Here is a 16,981-nt window from a genome sequence, read left to right as displayed (position 1 = left end):
TGCATAGAAACAACAACCTACTCCTATATGAAAAAGGTGGTATAAGTTATAAACTTGACTATGGTGCTAATATTTGGGGATGAAATTTCTTTTAAATCAATTAAATTTAAGCTCAAAATTCGAAGAAAAATACACTTCCTATAGGGAAATTTTTTGAAGTCTGAAATAACAGCCTAACAAACCTAACTTCGAGGCTTCTTATCTCTTAAACCGTTGACCAAATGATCTAGAATCTTAAACCTGAATTGTAGAGGGATATGTAATCTCTGGCTTTATTTAAGGGGGCATGGGCTAGTTCCGTACAAAACGTGCCGAAAAACGAGTTTCAAGGTGGTCACTCACGTGTACGACAACTGTTCGATGAAATGCATTGACACTGCAAACTTTGCGACAATTTGTCTCCACATCGGTTCACTGTTTTGCCATGTCATATAAATAGTTGTTGTAGCTCTTCGCGTATGGTAAAAACTTAGTTACAGTACCTGGGTTCGTTTCCAAACCAAACACGACCAAATGGGAGTTCCAAGATGGCCTGAGCCACTGTCCCTCACCCTAGTAGCCTATGCTGCGGTCACCGCGGGCAGGGAGTGCTCACCACAAACTAGCTGGTGCTCTAGTCTAAATGTGAGATTAGGGTAGTATCAAATAATGTAAGTTTGGTGCTTACTCTATCAGTTACCATGGATTATGGCTAGCTCTCTAGATAGTTTGTGGTAGGCGGTGACAGCCATGTGCATCCTCTGTATTCCATCATGATAGAGTGAATTATTAAAACATAGGGCTCGTTGCATTTCTGGTCTAATTAATCCTTTAGGATAATTAGGGTGGGCTATGCTCCGAAATGCTATTGCATCCTACCTTACTATTTCTTGGTTTATCTATATCACTATTGTCCCTTGCTAGAGTTGTGCTTGGTTTGAAGTAACTTAGGATTCTTACATTCCCTTGCTTGTTGTCCTCCCACTTAGCTACACTTTCACTTTACCTTTCTAGAGTGAATCTGTGTCACACTACCTTGTTGTATATCACTTACCACCACTTGGTTTAGTTAGTAAACTAGTTAGTAGATACATCATGGTTAGCTGTCATCTTCTTTAATAATTACTTCCTTGAGGATAAATTCAATACCCTGGAATACCCTTGGTTCAAATGATACAATGATATTTTGTGCGCTTGCAGGATATTCTACATGAGCATAAGAAATACCAACACCTAGTTTGTGGTTTCTCGAGATGGAAAGGCGCAAAAAGAAAGAAGATACCACATAAAGTGTTGCGACAATTTTCCATTAGCACCTAGGCTGAAGAGGATGTTTGAGAGCTAAGAAGCATTAGAAGTAGCACAATTGCACAAGTTAAAGCGGTAGCCCATTGAGAAGGATATGAGCCACCTAGCTGACGGTGAGACATGGCAAGACTTCGACATTGAATATCCAGCAAAAGATGTAAGAAATTTTAGACTTGGCCTTGCTACTGATGGGTTCAATCCTTTTTTTTTGTAAAAGAACACAAAATACAACATGTGACATGTGTTTGTTGTGCCATACAACTTTTCTCCTTGGGAATGCATGGCGGAGTCAAACTTTATGATGGCTTTGCTTATTCGAGGTCCTAAATCATCTAGGAAGGGCTTTGAAGTGTTTTTAGAGCCTCTTATAGAGGACTTACTTGAGCTTTGGACAGGTTTGGATGCTTATGATGTTACTACTAGCAAAATATTTAAACTTCTTGCTATAGTTTTGTGGTGCACCCATGATTACCTAGCTTTGAGCACTCTCTCAGGACATACCACAAAGGGCTATTTTGTATGTATTCATTCTGATAACCATCCTCTTTCATATGGTCTAAGGAGCAAAATTGGGTATTTTGGGCGCACTCGTTTTGTTCCAATGGAACATAATTGTCGAATGATTTAACTCCAGCAATGCCTAGCAACATGATCGCGAAGACAAAATCAGATGGTAGCACATGAGACACAAGGATTTATACTGGTTCGAGGCGCGGTGGCGAGCTAAACCCTACTCCAGTTGGTGCTGCTGCTCTTCTTGTATTCGTATGCTCGGTTGCAGGGGCTGTTGCTCCTAGCTACGAGGTAGATTGGAATAAGGCGACGATGTCACGGTGGACGTACCGCTCGTGGGATCCTTACCTCCCTTTATATAGGCAGGAGGTAGGGTTACAACGAGGGCGATTGGCGCTACAGATTGGGTTCCTAGTTTGTTACAACAAATCAATTCTATCCTACCATAAGTAGGATGGCGGCAGATATCCTTGATATGCCGTGATCTCCAAGTTGGTAGTTGCGCCTAATCCTCGTGGGCTTTAGCCTCGGGCTTCCTCCACTAATGGGCTAGATATATGGTCGATGAGGGTACCTTGGGCCCATATATCTTACAGTAGTCCCCGTAGGATTTAATGATGGGCTTATGAAGCTGTACTATCCTTCAGGTGCCGTAGCTCCCTATATCCTTTGGGTGCCATGGGCCTCGATGGGCATTTCTTAGGTGCCGAGATGTTTGAATACAATCAGAGGTTCCTGAGTATCTGGACGGCTATGAGTGTTGCGCTCACTGGCAGTAATGCCTTCTTGAGTTTTGAGAGTCATTTGGGCGGAAGTCTCTTACCCGTTTGAATGCACCGTATGCGCGTCATTGAATCCTATAAAGAATACAGATGGTGGTGCCTGGGAACCTGAACCACTCCACTTCCCATGCTTTTACTCTGTGGAGCCTTCTCGATGACTGGATCCGTCTCTAATGCCAACCACCATCTCACCCACTATCGTCCTTAGGGCGCTTATTTAAGCCAAGGGAAGGGAGACCAGTGAGTTTCACCCCCTCTTTTCTTCTCCAAATCCGTTAGCCTCAGACTGAGTGAAAGAGTGGCTACTCCTCTCATGTGCCATGGTTCATGGAGCTTTTTAGTGGTGGCGCCGTCGCTGGGAGAAGGCTTTCAAGATCGGATTCTGCAGTGGCCTAGCGGTGGCTGTTCTCTTCAGGTGTTAAAGGAATTTTCATGAGGATGAGGAGGAACAATACTATTGGTGGCCTGAGTCACCAAGGACATGGTGGCTGGGCTCACTGGTGGTCGACGCATGAGGGATCTCTAGGTGAGAATATCTGTGGGCAATCCTAGAGGGCAAAGGGTGACTTGCTATTGTAGGGAAACCCTTTGTCCCATAGATCTCGACCTGGGAGCTCTCGTGTATCGATTTGATGGCTTCAAACTATCTATTCATCGCCGCTTGCTCCTCCCCGATGTTGAAGAAGGCGGCAAGGGTAGGATTCCTCACATGGCTCCCCCTCTTGGATGTTAGAGGAAGCTTTGCAAGGTGGTTCTCCCTAAGGCATCTTCAGGCATCGTCCCTATTCATGAAGATCTGGTGAAGGTCATGGTGCGCCTTTGTCCAACTTCTACGCTTCATGAGATGTCCATCGTTGAGTGCGAAGTCGACCCTGCATCCACAAGACTATCATAACTGTAGTAGTTTCTAATAGGTTTTGGTAATTGTACACCTTGTGAATGTAAAGTGCAGTAGAGTTCAATAAAAAAATAACAACTTTCATTGATTTTGAGCGCTGCTACCTGTGTCCCAAATTGATCGGGTGTTTTGGCGATTTCCATTCAGTCAAACCGTCCTTGCATTTTTTCAGGCCCCCCTTCCCAACCCGATGGGTAGTTAGCGTAACTACGGGTTATGTAGGTGATTTGAACTAAAAATTTACTCTAACCAAGTGCGGTCATTCATGGCCCCTAAAGCCAGTGATCTCGAATGCTCAAGAATCACTTGGGTGAATAGCGAACACATGAATATCTAGGACTTAAGCATATGCTACTCTTTCGAGTTAATACCAGGTAGAAGTGACAGGACTAAGCCTGACCATTAGGGGCATATCATAAAACTATTTTTTCAAATTCTAGGAGCTCATACTTTGGTTATAGCCTCTAGCCAACTAGTTTTTCAGTTTCTCACAAAGGGCACACATCCGCTGAAATAAGATACTTTGATCCCATTCGGACATTCAGGAGATTTACATAGTACTCGAGGTATTTGCATTGCACGATCGAGTACCAGAGGTTTTAGGATCAGCTAGCGATCCTCCCGAACATCCCCCTCACTCTGAGATGGCAGGTTCGACTTTCACGGTTCTAAGCTGGAACCACCGACTGCACCTACTGCTTTGGTGGGCTACGCCGGGCTTTGGTGGGGCCCAAATCTTGGTCCACCCGGTTTCACTAGCAAGTTTTGGGCCTTGGACCCAGGGTCCATAAGGGTTTTGACTAGTTTAGCAGCCTTTATAAGTAGTCGAGGGTGGAGATGGTCTATCCCTTTCCTGCCACCAACAAAAGCAGTAGTGCGCACTCCTCTATTTGCCTTGACCAAGTAGACATTGTCACATCTATATCCCACTCCTGGTAGTCATAGTGATGGCATCGAGAAAGACCAAGGCTAAGAAAACTAAAACCATTAGTTCAATAGGTGAAGAAGATATGAGCTCGAAGAGCAAGGGGGACAGAGTCTCGTCCCTAGTTCTCTATGGAAGGTGTCGATGGAAATGGAGGAGGACATAAGAAGCCTCATGGTTGGGGGATTCCTAGCGCCGAAGGAGGTCTTAGGGTACTGATGTGCGCTAGGCCAGATTCTAGCAAGATTGTGTTCTTCGTCAACTTCTTTCGCCGTGGATTCAGGGTTCTGATCCACTGGTTCATTTGAGATCTCTGATACCATGATGCATAGGTACATCACTTGACCTCAAACGGGATTATGCTTCTAGCGATGTTCATTTCCTATTACGAGGACTTCATGGGGATCGAGCCCCACTGGGTGTTGTTTTGCCGCTACTTCGATGTTCTTTCTCAATCAGACAAAAAGGTTGCTGGTAGTCTTTGGATCTAGGTGGCCGATAAGTCTCTGTTCTTCCACATCGATCACCCTTCCAACATCCTGAATTAGTCGAAGAAGTGGTTTTATGTCTATGACTGCTCTACCCTAGCTTTCTCCCATAAGCTTCCCCCTCCCCTACCTATAGCAAAGATGGATGTGTCTGAATTTGAACTGGAGGAGGCAGATGAACTCAAGAGTAACCTGTAGGATTATCATCGGAAAAGAGGAGTTACTGGTCAGCCTTGCCTGGCGACCTTCTTTCGGAGGTGAAACCAGCTCCTGAGGGAACGTGCGACCCTAATGTGCGATTCTCCCGATCCTGTGAGTCCGTTAGGAGAACCCATCAAGCCGATGATCACGCTTCTGGTGCTTGTCATAAGCAACAAGGTGCTAGGTTAGAAGTCCTAGCTTATAGGCAAAGACCGTCTGGTGGAGCCCTTGAGTGCGAAACCAAGAGACGACGAAGGCTCGGTAAGATGCCATTTGTTGGTTGTTAGTGGGCGGCCTATCCTAATTTCATGTAATCTTCGCTAGTTTGCTCACAGGTTCATCAGAAGTATCATTCGAGCCATTCCAACCATGGTCACGCTGAGGTATCCACCAGTAATAGTGAGATGTCTCGACTTTAGGAGAAGTTGAGCACCGTTTCTCCTATGCCTCGCCTGAGCTGTTCCAACCATGGTGCGTCGGGTTTAGGCATGCCGACGAGGAGACGCAGGGCTGCCATGGATGTAGCAGACACCAATCAGGGGGAAAGAGCCCCTAAGAGAAAGAAAAGTGGCAGCACCGAGCACAGGCATCTATGGTGCAAGGTATGTTGGGCAAGTATGGCTAGTTATGACCTTGTTATGTATTTGTGTTTGGCTTATCATGAGTCAATCATAGTGCCAAGGGCCCTGGGGTCACCTAGGCCCACTGATGATAAGCCGTCAGTGGAGATAGGTTTGGTCGTCGGTGACTTTTGTCCAAAGGCAGACTATGTCCCCTTCGGGCAAGGTCTAGGGACCTCTCATAGGAGATTGAAGAAGCCTGCTTTGCTAGATGTTCCCTGTGATGAGAACATGTGAGTTCTATTCCTGCACTTCCTCATTTTGCCAAATGATTAGCTCCTGACCTCAGTTTTTGCTTTGGGCGCATCACTCAATTGAAAGTCTCATCAACCAAGGTATTGCCCATGGTGATTGCGCTAAGCAGCACTAGCCAAATAACAGCTTCAAAGGTTCACCCGAATGAGAGTGAGGACTCAAATAATTCAGAGAAGAGTTGGGTCAATGATACCCTTAATGACTTCATGGCTGGTTTCGACATAGGCACACCACCCTTGGAGGATGCTTAGGAAGATATCTCTCTGGTGATCCAGGGGGAGCCTGTGTAGGGTGGCCCTACTTGGGTTCCTAGTTTGGGTACCTATGGGAAAGAGCCTATCATTGAGCTGGCTCATGTGCTCAATCTGTCAGGGTCATCTTTGGATGTTATTCTAGAGGGTGATCTCGAACGAAGACTAACGCAGGTTCACTCACCTTTGTAAGTGGACGATGTCCACCTGGTCCCTTTTGGTTGTCATGCTAGCCGAACAGGGGTGTGCCGCTACAAGCTTTTGGTGCCAAGGGTGAGAGCTTGTTCAATGATGTCGAAGAGCGACGCTGTCTCATCTCCATCTATGAGGAGTTGGATGGGATAACAAAGCTCGTAGATGATTTGTCTACCATGCTACAAGTCCTGGTCGATGCTATGAAGATGAAGAGTATCTCAGTCAGGGATTCTCTTAGTGCTGCCCTAGAGGTATGACCCCATGTTGGGTGCTTTGATGGCTAGCCCTTGAGCGTCTGTCTGGTGGTCGCACCAAGTGGATGCCGCTACTGAATCATGCTCGGGGTCACGCAGTGGACCCAATGGGTCTAGCCCCTGAGTCTTGGGTTGATTCATTCTGAATGAAGCTAAGACTTATGCTATCTCATGTTTGTAGCATCTTTAGAAGAACTCTTCCACAAAATCCATGTTCATTCGAGAGAGGTTCCCTCGACTAGATGATGGGGCAAAAGCACGGATAGCCAAGCTGAAGAGGGAGGTGGCAGCCCTAAAACATCATCAAGATGAGACCCAAGGTAGGGCTCCTACTGAGACCTTTTCCCTTTGCATTTGCTAAGGTTTGTGAAACCTTTTATGCTTCTCAGCCGCAATCAAAGCCATCATTGGGTTGTCCTGAGAGAAGGCTACTCTTCATGCCTTGGGCTCCACATACTAGAGGGAGAGGTAGAAGCGAGCGCTTGCTCAGGAGGAGATGGTGAAGCTTCAAAAGTAGGTCCAAGGCATCTCTTCTTTTTTAGTAGTGAATCGTGTTATGATTGTATGTGAGTTTCTGACTAACACACTCATTGGCAGTGGAGTCGGCTAAGACGAAGTGCCTTCAGGATGAGCTCGTTGAGTGCAAGTCTATGTATGTGAATCTAGAGGTTGTGGCTACTGAGGCTAATCGCCTACATACAGGGACTCTTTCGGCCATGGATGCAAAGTATGTGTCCTAGGTGTCGTCTCTTGAGGATGAGCTTACAGGTGTAGTCGCAGCTAGCCGTGCTACCTGGCAAGCAGCCTATGCTCAGCTTAAAGGGCCTGCCACTTCATCAGAGGTGGCTTCCTAGCTGAGGGGGATCCCAAGGAGCCTGGAGGAGATTGCCTAGTACGGTTTGTGCACTAGGGCGCACATGGTGTTGGTAACCTTTGGGACAATCTACACCGACTTAAATGTTAGTTCCATCAAGGGGAAACCTGCTGACACAAATTCCTTGCTATACAATTAGATTTAGCTATAGGCCATAGAGCCTTCTGAAGCCATAATCAGCGATGTGGATCCTTTTGTGATAGTAAAGGGCAGTGTGCCTAATTTGTTAGAGGATTTGGGCGACGCTTGAGGTCGCTTTGTAATGTGCAGCACCCAACTTTTTATACTTTGTCTTTCATTGTCTTTAGTGTTTGATGTTGGTTAAGTTTTTAGACTAACTACCTTGGGATTATTTGGTCAAAATGAAATGCTTTGATCGAGTCCACACAAGGCCTCGTTAAGTCACTTATACAGTTATACTATACCAAGGCCTATGAAACTTTGATTGAGCAAGAGAAAACTTAAGTAGGTGGCATGTATGGTTATTGTTGTAGCCCCCGAGCACATTGATAAGTTAGTATAACATGTGAACATGCTGAACAGGAACATACATGATAGCTGCAAAGGTTAGCCCCCAAATGACCCAGAGAGGTTCTTCATAAGGTACTCGAGAGATCACAATTTATTCATGTAACAAATAAATGTTCTTTGCAAGATGTAAATGACATCTGGAATTAGAAATAAGAAACCAACATAATTGCGAGTCATTGGTTGCCTTCTCAAGATCCAATGATGAGATCTGCAGGAGTAGGAGCTAGCAGTAGAGTCGAGGATGATGGATCAAGGATGACAATGGGCGGTTGCTCAGGATCCGTCAACAAGAGCATCTTCCCCGACACCAAGCAGGGGAAGGCAGGAGCCCCCGAGTGACTCTTGTTTCTCATTCCTAAATCTAGGTTGTTGGCCTCCGCATACTCGACGACATCCCTTTCACACTAGTAGGCATTCTAGAAGTTTCCCAACACCGTGATCACACCGTGTGGACCTAGAATCTTTAGCTTGAGGTAGGCGTAGTTTGAGACTGCCATGAACTTAGCGTAACAACTAACATGGCCTCCCGAATATGGCGCTGTGGGGTCCTTAGAAATTGACAACTTCGAAGGAGAGTGTCTCCCTCCGGTAGTGTACCTCGTCACCAAATGTCACAGAGAGATTTATCGTGCCTAGGGGCATGACGTGCTGCCCAGGGATGATGCCATGGAAGGGGACTACGATGCGTGTAGTTTCCTTATGTCCACGTTTGGCTTATCGAAGGCATCCTTATCACAGAGAGATCTTCGTCATCCTTACATTCTCGATGAATGCACTGACCACCAGAGGGAATCGACCTGCCTCGATCGCTTGATTGGGATGATTGGTACAATCTTAAGTAATCAGCCATTCAGACTAGTGTAGATCCGCCTATGGGTGAGCTTCTATAGCCTTCGATCTTAGTAGGCTTGGGGGCCATCAAACATAAGCATGGAGCATCTGGTGGCTGCGTCGATGACCTCATCATCATCATGATATCCTAAATATCATCCTAGTCTATCCGTTTCTAGGCTTTAAGAGCAACATGTTGCTGATAAGCAATGCAATCTTTGGCAAGGTGGGTCATGGGGAAGCCATGGTTCTGACATGGGCTGTTCATGATCCACTCGAACATGTCCTAGTAGGCCTGCTTCTTGCGAGCATTCAGAACAACCTTGGGGATCATATATTTGAGCTTGATCGAGACCTGGGTCGTCTCCCAGAGGGTGTTGAGTGGTTCGCTAGATCACGAGTGTCGCATTCCTACTTCTGCACGTTAATGATCAAGTAAGCGTCTTGTCTGCCTCTCAACCGACCATAGATTGGGTTTGGGGGATGGTGAGCCCTTGGCCCTCCCGTTGGCTGACCTCTGGTCCCTAGAGGACGCTTCCAGTGGTCTTGAGGCATGGGTACGTGGTGTACCTTGGGAGTCTCCCGACCTAGTTATGGCTTCTGAGCTATCGGGAGCGCCTTCTGCTTGGCTCTGCTAGTCGATTGGAGCAGTCTGATTGTCCCGTAGGGACAATTGTTGGTATATTTAACGCTCATAGATAAATCCACAAGTGCACAGATACTGCTGTAGCTTTCACCCAGAAGTATTCCAAGTATCGTATCCACTACGATCTAACTTAACTAGGGGTAGCAACAAGGTTAAGATAAATAGGAGCGTGGAGAGGAAAACTAAGGTTCTCTAGTTTTGACTTGGGTAAGCTATGTCTTCTACTATTCAACTAGGGACATTACTTTAGGAAAGACACCAGTAGAGGATGCTTCCCATAGTAACCGTGTCCTACTTGCCCTACAAATGGGAGGTGGACTACAGAGGATTCAAAGAGCCACCCTCGCAAGCTACCACTGATCTAGAATGCAGGATGCTTCCACAAGTAACCAGAGTCTAAACACCATGCTTACACTACAATTACTACTTTACTCTTCCCAGATAAAGAATAAAGCACTCAAACGAGCTGTGAACCTGATGAATAATATAAACAAGAAGCTTACTTGAATTAGAAGTTGATTACCAGAGAAATCTCAGAGGTAAGCTCAGATAGAACTTAGATTCGCCAAGGTACAAGCCATAGAGAGCACCAATAGGCCAACATCTCCTCCAAACTCCTCCCTCACTCTCTGTCTCACTATTATTTACAAGACTAGATCCTATGGAGGACTAACCTTCTCTTGATAGCTGGCTCTAATCCTAAAGATATGAATTAGGATATCAGGGATTTGCTGAGGGAGGGGGTAGGGGCTGATATAGATAGGCCAGAGCATCAATCATGAGCCCTCGGATCATACCAACTTAAATAAATGGCAAAGATTGGATCTCAATGGTGGTGGGAAACTGACTTTCGAAGCGGAGGCTGACTGGTGGGACCCATAGGCCAGTCGGCCTACAGGTGGGGCCGGTCGCCCCCACATGGTAGCCCCTCGGGGTCTGCTTTGGTGGAGAGCCTCTTGGAGTCTTCTAGAATCTTCCCACGCTGTTTACGCGGCAGAATTTCGTAATTTCCTTTGATGAATTGGTCCCCTTGATGTTTTTTTTGGATAAACCCAGCTAAAAACATAGATTCACCAAAACTCATGAAATTTATTAGTTTAAACCCTTATACCTATGTTTGGTGATGGAATTAAGTATAAATGTAGGTTATGTTGACGGTTTATAATTGGTGTTAGTGACCGTCAATAAGCGCCCCCAATCTTAACCTTTGCTAGTCCCTAAGCAAAGCTAAACTTAGCAATGGATCAGGAGTTGCTATAATGTTTTCATGCCTCAAAAGTACACATGCGTTCAATAAAAAATTCTCCTCCGGATTAGAATAAACTGATCTAACTTTCAAACTTACCCGTATTACCTTCAATCATGGGGCTTCTTAACCTTCACTTGGGTCTTAAGCAATTGAAAGACATAATGATCAAGTCAAGCACTATGTCTCAAGTTCTTTGTTTCACCATCATTCTAGAGTTTTTATAAGTTTTCAAAATAAAACTCAGATATTCCATTGTTCGACACTCTCAAGTCTCTCAATATATGTGGTATTTGTAGATCCTCACCAAGGCAATAAAGATGTTATGCCTTTTCTCTTCCTATTACTAAGGCTTATGTGGAGTTCATAGGTAGGGAGAAAGCTAGAGTATACTTGCAATGCATATATTGTAAAGTCAAACAATGGATCCAAAGAGAGTTGAGTCATACAATCAAATCAAGATGTGCATGTGTGTGGATATATGGTGGCTAACCTAATTCTACTTTGCTCCTTGAAAACATATCTCTCTTTTGAAACTTGGAAACATTTGCTAGAGAGCAGGGGCTACCTTATTCATCTTTTTTTTTCAGGCGGGCATCTAAGTACCCATTGTTTTAGATATCTCGGACACTTGTCCATTTTTTCTCAATCTTTTTTTTTGTTTTGTTTTCTTTCCTTTTTACTTTTGAATAACTTAGCCTCATATCTCTTTTCTGCAGCAAAACTTTGAGAGGGATATTAATATGAACCTAGAGCATTTATTTGGTGGATGGAAAACCTAACAAGTATGTTTTTGGGTTCACTCCCAGTGTAGGAGTAGAACATTTTTGGATGGATCTAGATGGAAGGCCTGTTTTTGCGCCTACCCCCAGTGTAGGATTAGTGCATATGTGGGTTGCGTGTACATGATCTTGATTTTAAGAGCATGACAAATCTCTCATAAGGGTCAACAAAGCTTGACAAAGCTCAATGCAAAAGCAAGCAACATATATGTGAAAGTTTTTCTAGCCTAAATAACATGTATGGCTCTGGTGGAAATTCAAGCTTTGTCATACAGGAACCCATCGTATAACATTTTTGTGTTTTTCAAAAGATAAATCTCTGAAACTTTAGTGTCACTTGGAACAAGGTAAATAGCAGCTCATACCATCTCATATCATATCCATCAATTACCTAGACTTAGATCAAGCATATGCTACCCACTAGTTTCAAGTTCAGAGTAAATCCTTATATCAAAACAATCTTATCCAAGACTTGGGAGAATTCAAGGCTGAAAACTAGGTACTTGAAAGGAATTACAACAGAGCAACTATTCATCATTTCTATTTTAAGAGATTATTCTGAGTTCTCTTTATTTTATTCAACTCTTAAAAATAAATTAAAGCAAACTAGACACACTTTTTTATTTTGTTTTTAATTTTACTAGATCACACATTATTACTATAGATGACTAATGTAAAGATAAATTTTTATTTTGTTTTTCATTCATCTTTTTTAACTATTAAAAAGAAACTACTGAAGGATTATCTTTTTCTACATAATGTATCAATCTTTACATGATTATGACTATCATCTTCCGGAGATAAGATGTGCACTTTTTAACTCATTTGGTTAAGACTATAAGATCAAGAAAGTGGTGCTAGGAACAAGCTTAACATGTTGAGTTAATCAGGTTAAATCAAGTAATAGAGTTGTAACCCAAACATGTTTGTTTCTTATTTGTGTGCCTACCAGAACCAAGAAAGGCTTTTTAAATAATGACCATTTACCTTAGGATGTTACCTTTGTCATTAGAGCGTGAAGACACCATATGATGAAGGGTAGATGACTTGTGATGGTTCTTCCCTTTTGCTTGAAGTTTTCCTTGCTCGGCTAGTCTTGCATCATGAGCTATTCATGAGGTTCTTGTTTCCTAGATCACACCTTTTCTTTCTCATCCTTTTGTCATGTCATCTTTTTGCTTCTTTGATCTTGCCACTTCGTTGGTCCTTCCGCCTCACCCTTTGTTTTATGCACTCATCTTCTTCCTCTTTATTCCATAGCTATAGTGGTGGCTAGGTTTGTAGATTTATACCAAACCATGAACAGGCATAGCTCATATTCATTCATCCAGTTCTTCCTTCCATCATGAATGAGCTGTATCTTCTTTGCACAATGTTATTGGAGTTCATCATGTGCCTGGCTTCATCTCTGATTTGAATTCATCTCATGACTTACCACTATTGATGTGAGAGTTTCCTGTAGGGGTTAGTCCACAAAATATCCAGTGCCTACTAAAGCATACTATTGGCTCAAAAATCAACCTATACACCATGTCTAATTTAATTTAGGAAGGCATTTTAACCTAAGCACCATGCTTAATTTAAAAGCCTTTAGAAGTAAAATCAGCACACCTTTTGGTTCAAGAATCAAACTATACACTGTGTCTAATTTAATTTAGGAAAACAATATAAACTAAGCACCATGCCTAATTTAGAAGATGTAAGATCATACTCCAAACCTTAAGCATACTATAGTAAACAAAGGTAGCATGAAAGCATTGTAGAGATTTATTCAAATAGAGATGAAAGAGAATGATTGTTATTTAACAAATTGAGCATGGCTTAAAGGTAGAGACAACCAAGATGAATTAGCAACATGGCATAAGATTTTTCAGAGAAGTTCACCTCCGACACTTGAATTTTGCGTGGCAAAATCAAGTTTGGATGGATGTGATTCAATGTTGCATGATGATTGGTTGTACATACCTTGAGTCATCATCGTTCATCCTTTTTGCTTCAAACCTAGAATGGTTAGTGACAATAATACTCAAAGTAATATTTTTCACAATTATGTTTCTATGCTCATTTCACAAGGGTATCATAGCAGAAGGTGAAAACTCATATTTTCTTCTAAAAGTACTTTTGTTTTAGGACATAAGCTCGTCCTTGGGAAACCTTCAAATCATGCTTCAAATTGCTAAAGTGGTTTCCCCTCCAACACCAACCTTTGGGTGCCTATCTCAAGATTCATGCCAACAAGATTTGCAATATTTATGATAAACATATGCATCTACAACCATCCTTTCAAAGTCTTTATAAACAGAAAGTATGAGGGGGTTGAAGATCTCGTATGTGGCAATGTTGGAAAGACTGATTGATTCAGGAGATTTCTCATGTGAGCATGGATTTTATGAGGTGTTCTTGAAATAACTTCCATGCTTGTCAATGTCATCTTCCTTTTCAAGCTCCAAGGGTGTTTCTTCATGAATGTCTATAGGCGGAAACATTCTCTCCATCATTCCATGCTAATGACATTCACTGAATGTTTTATTGTCCAAGATTTCCCATGGATTGGTGGCTCTTGAATTGATCTCATCTAAGTCCTCCTCCAAACTTGGATGAGTCATGTTTATTAAAGAGATTGATTTAAGCTCCCTATTTGGATCTAAGCCAAGTTTGGATTCTACCCATAAGGCTTCGTCCTTATCCATCCATTCTTTAGCAATGGCATATAAGTTCTTAATACATTCTAGCCATTGTCATTGCTCTTCTTGGTCATCCTTGTGGCCTTCATGACTCATATACTTTGGGTGTCTTGGTGGATTTCTAGGATCATCATGAGTTTTAGGAGAAAGAGCATAAGAGGAATCATCGGGGTCAAGGATGGGTTTGAATGAGACATCTAATGGGGGCATATAAGGGGAGAAGATAGGAATTGCTTCTAAATGACTTGGCTCTCCTTCTATGGGTTCACTAGACATGTCATCCTTGAATTCTTCCCAATGTCTTACATGGGAATAAGGACGCTTTCTAAGAAATCCCTTCTTGAGAGGAATTGAATTATATTCGCTCGAAGGTCTCTTGTGGAACTGGAAGTTTAAGCTTTTCCCAAAATCATCAAAAAGATCATCCTCACAAGAAATTTCAAAAGGTTGAATTTCTACTTCTTTTGGAGGATTTAGATTTTAGGGTATAGATGGTTCGGGATTGATAGCTAAACCTTAGGATTGAAGTGGTTGTGATTTGGCTATCAAAACTTCCTCTTCTTGTTCGGGATTCCTTCTCTTCCTCGAGGAGTTTATTATGATTGCTAGTGCATGGAGTTTTTCCACTAATCTTATCAAGCATAGACCTTGCTTCACTAGCAGACAGATGATGGAAAGCTCCTTTAGAGGCTGCATCAAGGGATTCCATGGAATCGTTGCTAAGACCCATGTAAAAATATTGAAGGAGCATTGGGTCTAGAATAGCAAGGTTCGGGCCAGTGATGATGAGGTCATTAAAATGATCCCACGATGTGCCAAGAGATTCTTCTTCTAGTTGTCTAAAATTTAGAACCTCTTTTCGAAGGCCATTTTAGAGATGGGAAAGAAACGCAAACAAAATTTAGAGCATAGCGTTTCACAATCTCCTTGTATACTTCCTACGGTTTGACTATACCATTGTTTAGCTCTTCCCATCAAATAGAACGGTAACAACTTCCATCTTAAGGGTTTGTCAGACATGCGAGCGATATGCAAGTATGCATAGGTCTGTTCAAACTCTTGTAGGTGTGAGTATGGGTTTTCATCGCCTTCTCCCGAGAAGGATTGTTCCTGAATCAATTTTATAAAACATGGGCGCAGCTCATAACCAGGTGTAAGGATAGGCTCTATAGATTTTGGTGGCTCTAGGCGTGCGCTTGTAGGTGCAGTGTATCGATAGATAGGTGTGGAATCCATAATAAAAGAAAAAGAATAAAATAAAAGATAAAAGGTTAAGCTAGGCTCATAGTTAATTTAGCAATCGTTTCTCTGGCAACAACGCTAGAAAGCTTGTTGGTATATTTAACACACATAGATAAATCCACAAGTGCACAGATACCGCTGTAGCTTTCAACTAGAAGTATTCCAAGTATCGTATCCACAGGGAAACATGTGAGACTAACTATGATCTAACTTAACTAGGGGTAGCAACAAGGTTAAGATAAATAGGAGCATAGAGAGGAAAACCTAGTTCTGATTTGGGTAAGCTATGTCTTCTACTATTCAACTAGGGACATTACTTAAGGAAAGACACCAGCAGAGGATACTTCCCATAGTAACCGCATCCTACTTGCCCTACAAACGGGAGGTGGACTATAGAGGATTCAACGAGGCTATAATAGTCACCCTTGCGAGCTACCTCTGATCTAGAATGCAGGATGCATCCACAAGTAACCAGAGTCTAAGCACCATGCTTATACTACAATTACTACTTTACTCTTCCCGGATAAAGAATAAAGCACTCAAACAAGTTGTGAACCCGATGAATAATATAAATAAGAAGCTTACTTGAATTAGAAGTTGATTACCAGAGAAATCTCAGAGGCAAGCTTAGATAGAACTTGGATCCACCAAGGTACAAGCCATAGAGAGAGCACCAATAGGCTGTCATCTCCTCCAAACTCTTCCCTCACTCTCCATCTCATTATTATTTACAAGACTAGATCCTATGGAGGACTAATCTTCTCTTGATAGCTAGCTCTGATCTTGACGATATGAATTAGGGTTTTAGGGATCTACTGAGGGTGGGGGGAGGGTAGGGGCTGATATACATAGGTCGAAGCATCAATCCTGAGCCCTCAGATCAAACCAACTTGAATAAACGACAAATATTAGATCTCAATGGCGGTGGGAAATCGACTTTCAAAGCGAAGGCTGAGTTGTGGGACCCATAGGCTGGTCGGCCTATAGGTGGGGCCGGCCAGCCCCACATGGCAGCCCCTCAGGGTCTGCTTCAGTGGAGAGCCTCCTCAAGTCTTCTAGAATCTTCCCACTCTATTTACACAGTGGAATTCCATAATTTTCTTTGACGAATAAGTCCCCTTGATGGTTTTCTGGATAAACCCTGTTGAAAGCATAGATTCACCAAAACTTATAGAATTTATTAGTTTAAACCCTTATTCCTATGTTTGGTGATGGAATTAAGTATAAATGCAGGTTTTGTTGATGGTTTATAATTGGTGTTAGTGACCATCAATAACGATCAACCAAGTTTTGGCCACCCGTCGGGTGGGCGCATGAAGATGGTATCTGCCATGTGCCGAGGGGCTGATCGAGCTATTGGCGGAGGTGGTTATTCTTTGCCTCGAGGTTATTGTTTCTGGCGGAGCAAGCGTAGGCAGGCTTTGCTGCTTGTATCATATGTAGCGTTAGGGATGGTCACGTCTCCCGGCGAAGAGG

This window comes from Miscanthus floridulus, chromosome 16, assembly GCF_019320115.1.
Source record: "Miscanthus floridulus cultivar M001 chromosome 16, ASM1932011v1, whole genome shotgun sequence".
Lineage (NCBI taxonomy): Eukaryota > Viridiplantae > Streptophyta > Magnoliopsida > Poales > Poaceae > Miscanthus > Miscanthus floridulus.
This window is presented reverse-complemented; position numbering follows the sequence as displayed.